This window comes from Sardina pilchardus, chromosome 11 (genome assembly GCF_963854185.1).
Source record: "Sardina pilchardus chromosome 11, fSarPil1.1, whole genome shotgun sequence".
NCBI lineage: Eukaryota > Metazoa > Chordata > Actinopteri > Clupeiformes > Clupeidae > Sardina > Sardina pilchardus.
The window spans coordinates 34,569,976-34,585,514 of NC_085004.1; the positions used below are offsets into that span (position 1 = coordinate 34,569,976).

The 15,539-nt window shown below is 42.8% G+C and overlaps 9 non-coding genes across 9 annotated transcripts; all 9 read left to right on the top strand.

Annotated features, from left to right (window-relative positions):
• Window positions 1-1,431: 1,431 nt before the first annotated feature.
• Window positions 1,432-1,550, top strand: LOC134096416 (5S ribosomal RNA). Its single transcript, XR_009940870.1, has one exon. It is a non-coding gene; the product is annotated as a 5S ribosomal RNA (ribosomal RNA).
• A 1,620-nt stretch (window positions 1,551-3,170) lies between these two features.
• Window positions 3,171-3,289, top strand: LOC134096418 (5S ribosomal RNA). The gene has a single exon (XR_009940871.1). It is a non-coding gene; the product is annotated as a 5S ribosomal RNA (ribosomal RNA).
• A 1,620-nt stretch (window positions 3,290-4,909) lies between these two features.
• On the top strand, window positions 4,910-5,028 carry LOC134096419 (5S ribosomal RNA). The gene has a single exon (XR_009940872.1). It is a non-coding gene; the product is annotated as a 5S ribosomal RNA (ribosomal RNA).
• A 1,619-nt stretch (window positions 5,029-6,647) lies between these two features.
• LOC134096420 (5S ribosomal RNA) lies at window positions 6,648-6,766 on the top strand. The gene has a single exon (XR_009940873.1). It is a non-coding gene; the product is annotated as a 5S ribosomal RNA (ribosomal RNA).
• Window positions 6,767-8,386: 1,620 nt separating this feature from the next.
• On the top strand, window positions 8,387-8,505 carry LOC134096432 (5S ribosomal RNA). Its single transcript, XR_009940884.1, has one exon. It is a non-coding gene; the product is annotated as a 5S ribosomal RNA (ribosomal RNA).
• Window positions 8,506-10,123: 1,618 nt separating this feature from the next.
• On the top strand, window positions 10,124-10,242 carry LOC134096421 (5S ribosomal RNA). Its single transcript, XR_009940874.1, has one exon. It is a non-coding gene; the product is annotated as a 5S ribosomal RNA (ribosomal RNA).
• A 1,620-nt stretch (window positions 10,243-11,862) lies between these two features.
• Window positions 11,863-11,981, top strand: LOC134096422 (5S ribosomal RNA). Its single transcript, XR_009940875.1, has one exon. It is a non-coding gene; the product is annotated as a 5S ribosomal RNA (ribosomal RNA).
• A 1,613-nt stretch (window positions 11,982-13,594) lies between these two features.
• On the top strand, window positions 13,595-13,713 carry LOC134096423 (5S ribosomal RNA). The gene has a single exon (XR_009940876.1). It is a non-coding gene; the product is annotated as a 5S ribosomal RNA (ribosomal RNA).
• Window positions 13,714-15,333: 1,620 nt separating this feature from the next.
• LOC134096424 (5S ribosomal RNA) lies at window positions 15,334-15,452 on the top strand. The gene has a single exon (XR_009940877.1). It is a non-coding gene; the product is annotated as a 5S ribosomal RNA (ribosomal RNA).
• The last annotated feature ends 87 nt before the right edge of the window (window positions 15,453-15,539 follow it).

Genomic DNA, 15,539 nt, shown 5'->3' on the forward strand with positions numbered 1-15,539 from the left:
CAGGTCGGAAAAAATTGCACGAGTTGACTGTAAACAGCTGGCGGATTGGGGGAGTTTTAGTGTTTGTTTTCATCTGGAATGTTTAGCTTATTTTTTGGGGTGACAGCTTTGTTTTCGATGTAGTTTTCACCGTGTTGTACAATTCCCGGTCTCGCTGTGTTCATTCGCCCAAGAGCTGCAAAGTAATTTTTTCAACACTGTCTGAGTATGGAAAATAGCCTATAGTCTGCATGGCCTTCGACATCCCAGATATTGTAGTGTTTTCCTGAACAACTGTATGTTACTCGTTTCAGGATGTCCAAGTAGAGCGAGTGACCAAAGGTCCTGTTTTTACGCACAGCGAATTGATATATGAAAAGCTAATATCAGCGTGCTTCATGAAGTTTTGCTTGACAGCAGTTGCTACTACATAGCCTATGTTGTCGGATTAGATGCAGCATTCGATTGACGTGTGTCTACTATTACGTATAAGGCCTATATAAACCGTGCGCTAAGGAGAAGCGCTCACTCACGTCTCCGTCGCCGGAGGGAGCGCCACGCTTTCTGTCGCTAGTGTACATCTGGACATGTATGGATCATTGGCTGCCAGTGACTCTAGCACACCAGTAGAGAACTGCATTTGGAGCAGTTGTTTTTTCTTTCTCCGTGGCGAAGATGAAGCAAAGAGGATCCACGAAACAACCCTCTTTACAACACATGACCTGAATGCGCAGTCCTAACTGGCCAGAGACCCAACTCGGAGCGTCCGCATCCCGACCGGTATGTGTACGTTGTTTTCATTGAGAGGCTAAGTTTCTAAAACGAAGCTCATATTTTATGAATTGTAAATTAGGGCTGTTCTCTCCAATGAAACGTCCCCTGTGTTTTCGCTCTGCTTAGAAAAACGGATTTTTTTTTTTTTTATATCCCATCAAATACTTAGTGGTTTTATATTCTCATGCATGGCCAGACACTGATTTCTCTCCTTAGCTTTGAGTATCATCTTTGTTTGAAAAGCTGAGCTTTTTTTTTACTCCAGTGACATTTTCTAATTTACTTGTGGTAGTTTCAAATGGTGTACACACCAAGTGGTTTTTGCCATGCTATGTCACCATTACAATTTATTTAGCTTCTAAACAAATCTGTGAGCGTTTTAATCAGAGATAAAGCTGCCCTATGTATGTTGTACTGTGAGTAAAGTATGTGCACTTGCCTAACCAAACTCTTCTGTCAGTACCCATCGTTTTTAGGATAAAGAAGGAACAGTTATTGGAAATGTTACCAAGTTTTAAATGCCATTTGTTGTATTCTTCACTTTCAAAGTTGAACTCCACGCGGAAAATGCGCCCTTGTTTTCTTGAACACAATGTAGCGTACCTCACCTTTCACAACACACGCGTCTCCAACCCGGGTTAGGGAGCTTTAAGTAGGTTACTTTGGCCGGTTGCTTTCGCTTACGGCCATACCACGCTGAACACGCCCGATCTCGTCCGATCTCGGAAGCTAAGCAGCGTCGGGCCTGGTTAGTACTTGGATGGGAGACCGCCTGGGAATACCAGGTGCCGTAAGCTTTTCTCTCCATCAGCCAGTGAAACTTTTTTTTTTTTTCAGGCTGTCTGTCTGTGCGTGCCTGCTCCCTAGTACGTAGACGTTCCAACCCCTTTGAATATTTGCTTCCTCCGTTTGAAAGCAAAATAAAGAAATACATAAATAAATAAATAAATAAATACATAGGTAGGAAATATAGGCTAAGCCAGCAACAGGTCGGAAAAAATTGCACGAGTTGACTGTAAACAGCTGGCGGATTGGGGGAGTTTTAGTGTTTGTTTTCATCTGGAATGTTTAGCTTATTTTTTGGGGTGACAGCTTTGTTTTCGATGTAGTTTTCACCGTGTTGTACAATTCCCGGTCTCGCTGTGTTCATTCGCCCAAGAGCTGCAAAGTAATTTTTTCAACACTGTCTGAGTATGGAAAATAGCCTATAGTCTGCATGGCCTTCGACATCCCAGATATTGTAGTGTTTTCCTGAACAACTGTATGTTACTCGTTTCAGGATGTCCAAGTAGAGCGAGTGACCAAAGGTCCTGTTTTTACGCACAGCGAATTGATATATGAAAAGCTAATATCAGCGTGCTTCATGAAGTTTTGCTTGACAGCAGTTGCTACTACATAGCCTATGTTGTCGGATTAGATGCAGCATTCGATTGACGTGTGTCTACTATTACGTATAAGGCCTATATAAACCGTGCGCTAAGGAGAAGCGCTCACTCACGTCTCCGTCGCCGGAGGGAGCGCCACGCTTTCTGTCGCTAGTGTACATCTGGACATGTATGGATCATTGGCTGCCAGTGACTCTAGCACACCAGTAGAGAACTGCATTTGGAGCAGTTGTTTTTTCTTTCTCCGTGGCGAAGATGAAGCAAAGAGGATCCACGAAACAACCCTCTTTACAACACATGACCTGAATGCGCAGTCCTAACTGGCCAGAGACCCAACTCGGAGCGTCCGCATCCCGACCGGTATGTGTACGTTGTTTTCATTGAGAGGCTAAGTTTCTAAAACGAAGCTCATATTTTATGAATTGTAAATTAGGGCTGTTCTCTCCAATGAAACGTCCCCTGTGTTTTCGCTCTGCTTAGAAAAACGGATTTTTTTTTTTTTTATATCCCATCAAATACTTAGTGGTTTTATATTCTCATGCATGGCCAGACACTGATTTCTCTCCTTAGCTTTGAGTATCATCTTTGTTTGAAAAGCTGAGCTTTTTTTTTACTCCAGTGACATTTTCTAATTTACTTGTGGTAGTTTCAAATGGTGTACACACCAAGTGGTTTTTGCCATGCTATGTCACCATTACAATTTATTTAGCTTCTAAACAAATCTGTGAGCGTTTTAATCAGAGATAAAGCTGCCCTATGTATGTTGTACTGTGAGTAAAGTATGTGCACTTGCCTAACCAAACTCTTCTGTCAGTACCCATCGTTTTTAGGATAAAGAAGGAACAGTTATTGGAAATGTTACCAAGTTTTAAATGCCATTTGTTGTATTCTTCACTTTCAAAGTTGAACTCCACGCGGAAAATGCGCCCTTGTTTTCTTGAACACAATGTAGCGTACCTCACCTTTCACAACACACGCGTCTCCAACCCGGGTTAGGGAGCTTTAAGTAGGTTACTTTGGCCGGTTGCTTTCGCTTACGGCCATACCACGCTGAACACGCCCGATCTCGTCCGATCTCGGAAGCTAAGCAGCGTCGGGCCTGGTTAGTACTTGGATGGGAGACCGCCTGGGAATACCAGGTGCCGTAAGCTTTTCTCTCCATCAGCCAGTGAAACTTTTTTTTTTTTTCAGGCTGTCTGTCTGTGCGTGCCTGCTCCCTAGTACGTAGACGTTCCAACCCCTTTGAATATTTGCTTCCTCCGTTTGAAAGCAAAATAAAGAAATACATAAATAAATAAATAAATAAATACATAGGTAGGAAATATAGGCTAAGCCAGCAACAGGTCGGAAAAAATTGCACGAGTTGACTGTAAACAGCTGGCGGATTGGGGGAGTTTTAGTGTTTGTTTTCATCTGGAATGTTTAGCTTATTTTTTGGGGTGACAGCTTTGTTTTCGATGTAGTTTTCACCGTGTTGTACAATTCCCGGTCTCGCTGTGTTCATTCGCCCAAGAGCTGCAAAGTAATTTTTTCAACACTGTCTGAGTATGGAAAATAGCCTATAGTCTGCATGGCCTTCGACATCCCAGATATTGTAGTGTTTTCCTGAACAACTGTATGTTACTCGTTTCAGGATGTCCAAGTAGAGCGAGTGACCAAAGGTCCTGTTTTTACGCACAGCGAATTGATATATGAAAAGCTAATATCAGCGTGCTTCATGAAGTTTTGCTTGACAGCAGTTGCTACTACATAGCCTATGTTGTCGGATTAGATGCAGCATTCGATTGACGTGTGTCTACTATTACGTATAAGGCCTATATAAACCGTGCGCTAAGGAGAAGCGCTCATTCACGTCTCCGTCGCCGGAGGGAGCGCCACGCTTTCTGTCGCTAGTGTACATCTGGACATGTATGGATCATTGGCTGCCAGTGACTCTAGCACACCAGTAGAGAACTGCATTTGGAGCAGTTGTTTTTTCTTTCTCCGTGGCGAAGATGAAGCAAAGAGGATCCACGAAACAACCCTCTTTACAACACATGACCTGAATGCGCAGTCCTAACTGGCCAGAGACCCAACTCGGAGCGTCCGCATCCCGACCGGTATGTGTACGTTGTTTTCATTGAGAGGCTAAGTTTCTAAAACGAAGCTCATATTTTATGAATTGTAAATTAGGGCTGTTCTCTCCAATGAAACGTCCCCTGTGTTTTCGCTCTGCTTAGAAAAACGGATTTTTTTTTTTTTTATATCCCATCAAATACTTAGTGGTTTTATATTCTCATGCATGGCCAGACACTGATTTCTCTCCTTAGCTTTGAGTATCATCTTTGTTTGAAAAGCTGAGCTTTTTTTTTACTCCAGTGACATTTTCTAATTTACTTGTGGTAGTTTCAAATGGTGTACACACCAAGTGGTTTTTGCCATGCTATGTCACCATTACAATTTATTTAGCTTCTAAACAAATCTGTGAGCGTTTTAATCAGAGATAAAGCTGCCCTATGTATGTTGTACTGTGAGTAAAGTATGTGCACTTGCCTAACCAAACTCTTCTGTCAGTACCCATCGTTTTTAGGATAAAGAAGGAACAGTTATTGGAAATGTTACCAAGTTTTAAATGCCATTTGTTGTATTCTTCACTTTCAAAGTTGAACTCCACGCGGAAAATGCGCCCTTGTTTTCTTGAACACAATGTAGCGTACCTCACCTTTCACAACACACGCGTCTCCAACCCGGGTTAGGGAGCTTTAAGTAGGTTACTTTGGCCGGTTGCTTTCGCTTACGGCCATACCACGCTGAACACGCCCGATCTCGTCCGATCTCGGAAGCTAAGCAGCGTCGGGCCTGGTTAGTACTTGGATGGGAGACCGCCTGGGAATACCAGGTGCCGTAAGCTTTTCTCTCCATCAGCCAGTGAAACTTTTTTTTTTTTTCAGGCTGTCTGTCTGTGCGTGCCTGCTCCCTAGTACGTAGACGTTCCAACCCCTTTGAATATTTGCTTCCTCCGTTTGAAAGCAAAATAAAGAAATACATAAATAAATAAATAAATAAATACATAGGTAGGAAATATAGGCTAAGCCAGCAACAGGTCGGAAAAAATTGCACGAGTTGACTGTAAACAGCTGGCGGATTGGGGGAGTTTTAGTGTTTGTTTTCATCTGGAATGTTTAGCTTATTTTTTGGGGTGACAGCTTTGTTTTCGATGTAGTTTTCACCGTGTTGTACAATTCCCGGTCTCGCTGTGTTCATTCGCCCAAGAGCTGCAAAGTAATTTTTTCAACACTGTCTGAGTATGGAAAATAGCCTATAGTCTGCATGGCCTTCGACATCCCAGATATTGTAGTGTTTTCCTGAACAACTGTATGTTACTCGTTTCAGGATGTCCAAGTAGAGCGAGTGACCAAAGGTCCTGTTTTTACGCACAGCGAATTGATATATGAAAAGCTAATATCAGCGTGCTTCATGAAGTTTTGCTTGACAGCAGTTGCTACTACATAGCCTATGTTGTCGGATTAGATGCAGCATTCGATTGACGTGTGTCTACTATTACGTATAAGGCCTATATAAACCGTGCGCTAAGGAGAAGCGCTCACTCACGTCTCCGTCGCCGGAGGGAGCGCCACGCTTTCTGTCGCTAGTGTACATCTGGACATGTATGGATCATTGGCTGCCAGTGACTCTAGCACACCAGTAGAGAACTGCATTTGGAGCAGTTGTTTTTTCTTTCTCCGTGGCGAAGATGAAGCAAAGAGGATCCACGAAACAACCCTCTTTACAACACATGACCTGAATGCGCAGTCCTAACTGGCCAGAGACCCAACTCGGAGCGTCCGCATCCCGACCGGTATGTGTACGTTGTTTTCATTGAGAGGCTAAGTTTCTAAAACGAAGCTCATATTTTATGAATTGTAAATTAGGGCTGTTCTCTCCAATGAAACGTCCCCTGTGTTTTCGCTCTGCTTAGAAAAACGGATTTTTTTTTTTTTATATCCCATCAAATACTTAGTGGTTTTATATTCTCATGCATGGCCAGACACTGATTTCTCTCCTTAGCTTTGAGTATCATCTTTGTTTGAAAAGCTGAGCTTTTTTTTTACTCCAGTGACATTTTCTAATTTACTTGTGGTAGTTTCAAATGGTGTACACACCAAGTGGTTTTTGCCATGCTATGTCACCATTACAATTTATTTAGCTTCTAAACAAATCTGTGAGCGTTTTAATCAGAGATAAAGCTGCCCTATGTATGTTGTACTGTGAGTAAAGTATGTGCACTTGCCTAACCAAACTCTTCTGTCAGTACCCATCGTTTTTAGGATAAAGAAGGAACAGTTATTGGAAATGTTACCAAGTTTTAAATGCCATTTGTTGTATTCTTCACTTTCAAAGTTGAACTCCACGCGGAAAATGCGCCCTTGTTTTCTTGAACACAATGTAGCGTACCTCACCTTTCACAACACACGCGTCTCCAACCCGGGTTAGGGAGCTTTAAGTAGGTTACTTTGGCCGGTTGCTTTCGCTTACGGCCATACCACGCTGAACACGCCCGATCTCGTCCGATCTCGGAAGCTAAGCAGCGTCGGGCCTGGTTAGTACTTGGATGGGAGACCGCCTGGGAATACCAGGTGCCGTAAGCTTTTCTCTCCATCAGCCAGTGAAACTTTTTTTTTTTTTCAGGCTGTCTGTCTGTGCGTGCCTGCTCCCTAGTACGTAGACGTTCCAACCCCTTTGAATATTTGCTTCCTCCGTTTGAAAGCAAAATAAAGAAATACATAAATAAATAAATAAATAAATACATAGGTAGGAAATATAGGCTAAGCCAGCAACAGGTCGGAAAAAATTGCACGAGTTGACTGTAAACAGCTGGCGGATTGGGGGAGTTTTAGTGTTTGTTTTCATCTGGAATGTTTAGCTTATTTTTTGGGGTGACAGCTTTGTTTTCGATGTAGTTTTCACCGTGTTGTACAATTCCCGGTCTCGCTGTGTTCATTCGCCCAAGAGCTGCAAAGTAATTTTTTCAACACTGTCTGAGTATGGAAAATAGCCTATAGTCTGCATGGCCTTCGACATCCCAGATATTGTAGTGTTTTCCTGAACAACTGTATGTTACTCGTTTCAGGATGTCCAAGTAGAGCGAGTGACCAAAGGTCCTGTTTTTACGCACAGCGAATTGATATATGAAAAGCTAATATCAGCGTGCTTCATGAAGTTTTGCTTGACAGCAGTTGCTACTACATAGCCTATGTTGTCGGATTAGATGCAGCATTCGATTGACGTGTGTCTACTATTACGTATAAGGCCTATATAAACCGTGCGCTAAGGAGAAGCGCTCATTCACGTCTCCGTCGCCGGAGGGAGCGCCACGCTTTCTGTCGCTAGTGTACATCTGGACATGTATGGATCATTGGCTGCCAGTGACTCTAGCACACCAGTAGAGAACTTTATTAGGAGCAGTTGTTTTTTCTTTCTCCGTGGCGAAGATGAAGCAAAGAGGATCCACGAAACAACCCTCTTTACAACACATGACCTGAATGCGCAGTCCTAACTGGCCAGAGACCCAACTCGGAGCGTCCGCATCCCGACCGGTATGTGTACGTTGTTTTCATTGAGAGGCTAAGTTTCTAAAACGAAGCTCATATTTTATGAATTGTAAATTAGGGCTGTTCTCTCCAATGAAACGTCCCCTGTGTTTTCGCTCTGCTTAGAAAAACGGATTTTTTTTTTTTTTATATCCCATCAAATACTTAGTGGTTTTATATTCTCATGCATGGCCAGACACTGATTTCTCTCCTTAGCTTTGAGTATCATCTTTGTTTGAAAAGCTGAGCTTTTTTTTTACTCCAGTGACATTTTCTAATTTACTTGTGGTAGTTTCAAATGGTGTACACACCAAGTGGTTTTTGCCATGCTATGTCACCATTACAATTTATTTAGCTTCTAAACAAATCTGTGAGCGTTTTAATCAGAGATAAAGCTGCCCTATGTATGTTGTACTGTGAGTAAAGTATGTGCACTTGCCTAACCAAACTCTTCTGTCAGTACCCATCGTTTTTAGGATAAAGAAGGAACAGTTATTGGAAATGTTACCAAGTTTTAAATGCCATTTGTTGTATTCTTCACTTTCAAAGTTGAACTCCACGCGGAAAATGCGCCCTTGTTTTCTTGAACACAATGTAGCGTACCTCACCTTTCACAACACACGCGTCTCCAACCCGGGTTAGGGAGCTTTAAGTAGGTTACTTTGGCCGGTTGCTTTCGCTTACGGCCATACCACGCTGAACACGCCCGATCTCGTCCGATCACGGAAGCTAAGCAGCGTCGGGCCTGGTTAGTACTTGGATGGGAGACCGCCTGGGAATACCAGGTGCCGTAAGCTTTTCTCTCCATCAGCCAGTGAAACTTTTTTTTTTTTTCAGGCTGTCTGTCTGTGCGTGCCTGCTCCCTAGTACGTAGACGTTCCAACCCCTTTGAATATTTGCTTCCTCCGTTTGAAAGCAAAATAAAGAAATACATAAATAAATAAATAAATAAATACATAGGTAGGAAATATAGGCTAAGCCAGCAACAGGTCGGAAAAAATTGCACGAGTTGACTGTAAACAGCTGGCGGATTGGGGGAGTTTTAGTGTTTGTTTTCATCTGGAATGTTTAGCTTATTTTTTGGGGTGACAGCTTTGTTTTCGATGTAGTTTTCACCGTGTTGTACAATTCCCGGTCTCGCTGTGTTCATTCGCCCAAGAGCTGCAAAGTAATTTTTTCAACACTGTCTGAGTATGGAAAATAGCCTATAGTCTGCATGGCCTTCGACATCCCAGATATTGTAGTGTTTTCCTGAACAACTGTATGTTACTCGTTTCAGGATGTCCAAGTAGAGCGAGTGACCAAAGGTCCTGTTTTTACGCACAGCGAATTGATATATGAAAAGCTAATATCAGCGTGCTTCATGAAGTTTTGCTTGACAGCAGTTGCTACTACATAGCCTATGTTGTCGGATTAGATGCAGCATTCGATTGACGTGTGTCTACTATTACGTATAAGGCCTATATAAACCGTGCGCTAAGGAGAAGCGCTCATTCACGTCTCCGTCGCCGGAGGGAGCGCCACGCTTTCTGTCGCTAGTGTACATCTGGACATGTATGGATCATTGGCTGCCAGTGACTCTAGCACACCAGTAGAGAACTTTATTAGGAGCAGTTGTTTTTTCTTTCTCCGTGGCGAAGATGAAGCAAAGAGGATCCACGAAACAACCCTCTTTACAACACATGACCTGAATGCGCAGTCCTAACTGGCCAGAGACCCAACTCGGAGCGTCCGCATCCCGACCGGTATGTGTACGTTGTTTTCATTGAGAGGCTAAGTTTCTAAAACGAAGCTCATATTTTATGAATTGTAAATTAGGGCTGTTCTCTCCAATGAAACGTCCCCTGTGTTTTCGCTCTGCTTAGAAAAACGGATTTTTTTTTTTTTATATCCCATCAAATACTTAGTGGTTTTATATTCTCATGCATGGCCAGACACTGATTTCTCTCCTTAGCTTTGAGTATCATCTTTGTTTGAAAAGCTGAGCTTTTTTTTACTCCAGTGACATTTTCTAATTTACTTGTGGTAGTTTCAAATGGTGTACACACCAAGTGGTTTTTGCCATGCTATGTCACCATTACAATTTATTTAGCTTCTAAACAAATCTGTGAGCGTTTTAATCAGAGATAAAGCTGCCCTATGTATGTTGTACTGTGAGTAAAGTATGTGCACTTGCCTAACCAAACTCTTCTGTCAGTACCCATCGTTTTTAGGATAAAGAAGGAACAGTTATTGGAAATGTTACCAAGTTTTAAATGCCATTTGTTGTATTCTTCACTTTCAAAGTTGAACTCCACGCGGAAAATGCGCCTTTGTTTTCTTGAACACAATGTAGCGTACCTCACCTTTCACAACACACGCGTCTCCAACCCGGGTTAGGGAGCTTTAAGTAGGTTACTTTGGCCGGTTGCTTCCGCTTACGGCCATACCACGCTGAACACGCCCGATCTCGTCCGATCTCGGAAGCTAAGCAGCGTCGGGCCTGGTTAGTACTTGGATGGGAGACCGCCTGGGAATACCAGGTGCCGTAAGCTTTTCTCTCCATCAGCCAGTGAAACTTTTTTTTTTTTCAGGCTGTCTGTCTGTGCGTGCCTGCTCCCTAGTACGTAGACGTTCCAACCCCTTTGAATATTTGCTTCCTCCGTTTGAAAGCAAAATAAAGAAATACATAAATAAATAAATAAATAAATGCATAGGTAGGAAATATAGGCTAAGCCAGCAACAGGTCGGAAAAAAATTGCACGAGTTGACTGTAAACAGCTGGCGGATTGGGGGAGTTTTAGTGCTTGTTTTCATCTGGAATGTTTAGCTTATTTTTTGGGGTGACAGCTTTCTTTTCTATGTAGTTTTCACCGTGTTGTACAATTCCCGGTCTCGCTGTGTTCATTCGCCCAAGAGCTGCAAAGTAATTTTTTCAACACTGTCTGAGTATGGAAAATAGCCTATAGTCTGCATGGCCTTCGACATCCCAGATATTGTAGTGTTTTCCTGAACAACTGTAGGTTACTCGTTTCAGGATGTCCAAGTAGAGCGAGTGACCAAAGGTCCTGTTTTTACGCACAGCGAATTGATATATGAAAAGCTAATATCAGCGTGCTTCATGAAGTTTTGCTTGACAGCAGTTGCTACTACATAGCCTATGTTGTCGGATTAGATGCAGCATTCGATTGACGTGTGTCTACTATTACGTATAAGGCCTATATAAACCGTGCGCTAAGGAGAAGCGCTCATTCACGTCTCCGTCGCCGGAGGGAGCGCCACGCTTTCTGTCGCTAGTGTACATCTGGACATGTATGGATCATTGGCTGCCAGTGACTCTAGCACACCAGTAGAGAGCTGCATTTGGAGCAGTTGTTTTTTCTTTCTCCGTGGCGAAGATGAAGCAAAGAGGATCCACCAAACAACCCTCTTTACAACACATGACCTGAATGCGCAGTCCTAACTGGCCAGAGACCCAACTCGGAGCGTCCGCATCCCGACCGGTATGTGTACGTTGTTTTCATTGAGAGGCTAAGTTTCTAAAACGAAGCTCATATTTTATGAATTGTAAATTAGGGCTGTTCTCTCCAATGAAACGTCCCCTGTGTTTTCGCTCTGCTTAGAAAAACGGATTTTTTTTTTTATATATATCCCATCAAATACTTAGTGGTTTTATATTCTCATGCATGGCCAGACACTGATTTCTCTCCTTAGCTTTGAGTATCATCTTTGTTTGAAAAGCTGAGCTTTTTTTTACTCCAGTGACATTTTCTAATTTACTTGTGGTAGTTTCAAATGGTGTACACACCAAGTGGTTTTTGCCATGCTATGTCACCATTACAATTTATTTAGCTTCTAAACAAATCTGTGAGCGTTTTAATCAGAGATAAAGCTGCCCTATGTATGTTGTACTGTGAGTAAAGTATGTGCACTTGCCTAACCAAACTCTTCTGTCAGTACCCATCGTTTTTAGGATAAAGAAGGAACAGTTATTGGAAATGTTACCAAGTTTTAAATGCCATTTGTTGTATTCTTCACTTTCAAAGTTGAACTCCACGCGGAAAATGCGCCCTTGTTTTCTTGAACACAATGTAGCGTACCTCACCTTTCACAACACACGCGTCTCCAACCCGGGTTAGGGAGCTTTAAGTAGGTTACTTTGGCCGGTTGCTTTCGCTTACGGCCATACCACGCTGAACACGCCCGATCTCGTCCGATCTCGGAAGCTAAGCAGCGTCGGGCCTGGTTAGTACTTGGATGGGAGACCGCCTGGGAATACCAGGTGCCGTAAGCTTTTCTCTCCATCAGCCAGTGAAACTTTTTTTTTTTTTCAGGCTGTCTGTCTGTGCGTGCCTGCTCCCTAGTACGTAGACGTTCCCTTTGAATATTTGCTTCCTCCGTTTGAAAGCAAAATAAAGAAATACATAAATAAATAAATAAATAAATACATAGGTAGGAAATATAGGCTAAGCCAGCAACAGGTCGGAAAAAATTGCACGAGTTGACTGTAAACAGCTGGCGGATTGGGGGAGTTTTAGTGTTTGTTTTCATCTGGAATGTTTAGCTTATTTTTTGGGGTGACAGCTTTGTTTTCGATGTAGTTTTCACCGTGTTGTACAATTCCCGGTCTCGCTGTGTTCATTCGCCCAAGAGCTGCAAAGTAATTTTTTCAACACTGTCTGAGTATGGAAAATAGCCTATAGTCTGCATGGCCTTCGACATCCCAGATATTGTAGTGTTTTCCTGAACAACTGTATGTTACTCGTTTCAGGATGTCCAAGTAGAGCGAGTGACCAAAGGTCCTGTTTTTACGCACAGCGAATTGATATATGAAAAGCTAATATCAGCGTGCTTCATGAAGTTTTGCTTGACAGCAGTTGCTACTACATAGCCTATGTTGTCGGATTAGATGCAGCATTCGATTGACGTGTGTCTACTATTACGTATAAGGCCTATATAAACCGTGCGCTAAGGAGAAGCGCTCATTCACGTCTCCGTCGCCGGAGGGAGCGCCACGCTTTCTGTCGCTAGTGTACATCTGGACATGTATGGATCATTGGCTGCCAGTGACTCTAGCACACCAGTAGAGAACTTTATTAGGAGCAGTTGTTTTTTCTTTCTCCGTGGCGAAGATGAAGCAAAGAGGATCCACGAAACAACCCTCTTTACAACACATGACCTGAATGCGCAGTCCTAACTGGCCAGAGACCCAACTCGGAGCGTCCGCATCCCGACCGGTATGTGTACGTTGTTTTCATTGAGAGGCTAAGTTTCTAAAACGAAGCTCATATTTTATGAATTGTAAATTAGGGCTGTTCTCTCCAATGAAACGTCCCCTGTGTTTTCGCTCTGCTTAGAAAAACGGATTTTTTTTTTTTTATATCCCATCAAATACTTAGTGGTTTTATATTCTCATGCATGGCCAGACACTGATTTCTCTCCTTAGCTTTGAGTATCATCTTTGTTTGAAAAGCTGAGCTTTTTTTTACTCCAGTGACATTTTCTAATTTACTTGTGGTAGTTTCAAATGGTGTACACACCAAGTGGTTTTTGCCATGCTATGTCACCATTACAATTTATTTAGCTTCTAAACAAATCTGTGAGCGTTTTAATCAGAGATAAAGCTGCCCTATGTATGTTGTACTGTGAGTAAAGTATGTGCACTTGCCTAACCAAACTCTTCTGTCAGTACCCATCGTTTTTAGGATAAAGAAGGAACAGTTATTGGAAATGTTACCAAGTTTTAAATGCCATTTGTTGTATTCTTCACTTTCAAAGTTGAACTCCACGCGGAAAATGCGCCTTTGTTTTCTTGAACACAATGTAGCGTACCTCACCTTTCACAACACACGCGTCTCCAACCCGGGTTAGGGAGCTTTAAGTAGGTTACTTTGGCCGGTTGCTTTCGCTTACGGCCATACCACGCTGAACACGCCCGATCTCGTCCGATCTCGGAAGCTAAGCAGCGTCGGGCCTGGTTAGTACTTGGATGGGAGACCGCCTGGGAATACCAGGTGCCGTAAGCTTTTCTCTCCATCAGCCAGTGAAACTTTTTTTTTTTTCAGGCTGTCTGTCTGTGCGTGCCTGCTCCCTAGTACGTAGACGTTCCAACCCCTTTGAATATTTGCTTCCTCCGTTTGAAAGCAAAATAAAGAAATACATAAATAAATAAATAAATAAATGCATAGGTAGGAAATATAGGCTAAGCCAGCAACAGGTCGGAAAAAAATTGCACGAGTTGACTGTAAACAGCTGGCGGATTGGGGGAGTTTTAGTGCTTGTTTTCATCTGGAATGTTTAGCTTATTTTTTGGGGTGACAGCTTTCTTTTCTATGTAGTTTTCACCGTGTTGTACAATTCCCGGTCTCGCTGTGTTCATTCGCCCAAGAGCTGCAAAGTAATTTTTTCAACACTGTCTGAGTATGGAAAATAGCCTATAGTCTGCATGGCCTTCGACATCCCAGATATTGTAGTGTTTTCCTGAACAACTGTAGGTTACTCGTTTCAGGATGTCCAAGTAGAGCGAGTGACCAAAGTTCCTGTTTTTACGCACAGCGAATTGATATATGAAAAGCTAATATCAGCGTGCTTCATGAAGTTTTGCTTGACAGCAGTTGCTACTACATAGCCTATGTTGTCGGATTAGATGCAGCATTCGATTGACGTGTGTCTACTATTACGTATAAGGCCTATATAAACCGTGCGCTAAGGAGAAGCGCTCATTCACGTCTCCGTCGCCGGAGGGAGCGCCACGCTTTCTGTCGCTAGTGTACATCTGGACATGTATGGATCATTGGCTGCCAGTGACTCTAGCACACCAGTAGAGAGCTGCATTTGGAGCAGTTGTTTTTTCTTTCTCCGTGGCGAAGATGAAGCAAAGAGGATCCACGAAACAACCCTCTTTACAACACATGACCTGAATGCGCAGTCCTAACTGGCCAGAGACCCAACTCGGAGCGTCCGCATCCCGACCGGTATGTGTACGTTGTTTTCATTGAGAGGCTAAGTTTCTAAAACGAAGCTCATATTTTATGAATTGTAAATTAGGGCTGTTCTCTCCAATGAAACGTCCCCTGTGTTTTCGCTCTGCTTAGAAAAACGGATTTTTTTTTTTATATATATCCCATCAAATACTTAGTGGTTTTATATTCTCATGCATGGCCAGACACTGATTTCTCTCCTTAGCTTTGAGTATCATCTTTGTTTGAAAAGCTGAGCTTTTTTTTACTCCAGTGACATTTTCTAATTTACTTGTGGTAGTTTCAAATGGTGTACACACCAAGTGGTTTTTGCCATGCTATGTCACCATTACAATTTATTTAGCTTCTAAACAAATCTGTGAGCGTTTTAATCAGAGATAAAGCTGCCCTATGTATGTTGTACTGTGAGTAAAGTATGTGCACTTGCCTAACCAAACTCTTCTGTCAGTACCCATCGTTTTTAGGATAAAGAAGGAACAGTTATTGGAAATGTTACCAAGTTTTAAATGCCATTTGTTGTATTCTTCACTTTCAAAGTTGAACTCCACGCGGAAAATGCGCCCTTGTTTTCTTGAACACAATGTAGCGTACCTCACCTTTCACAACACACGCGTCTCCAACCCGGGTTAGGGAGCTTTAAGTAGGTTACTTTGGCCGGTTGCTTTCGCTTACGGCCATACCACGCTGAACACGCCCGATCTCGTCCGATCTCGGAAGCTAAGCAGCGTCGGGCCTGGTTAGTACTTGGATGGGAGACCGCCTGGGAATACCAGGTGCCGTAAGCTTTTCTCTCCATCAGCCAGTGAAACTTTTTTTTTTTTTCAGGCTGTCTGTCTGTGCGTGCCTGCTCCCTAGTACGTAGACGTTCCAAC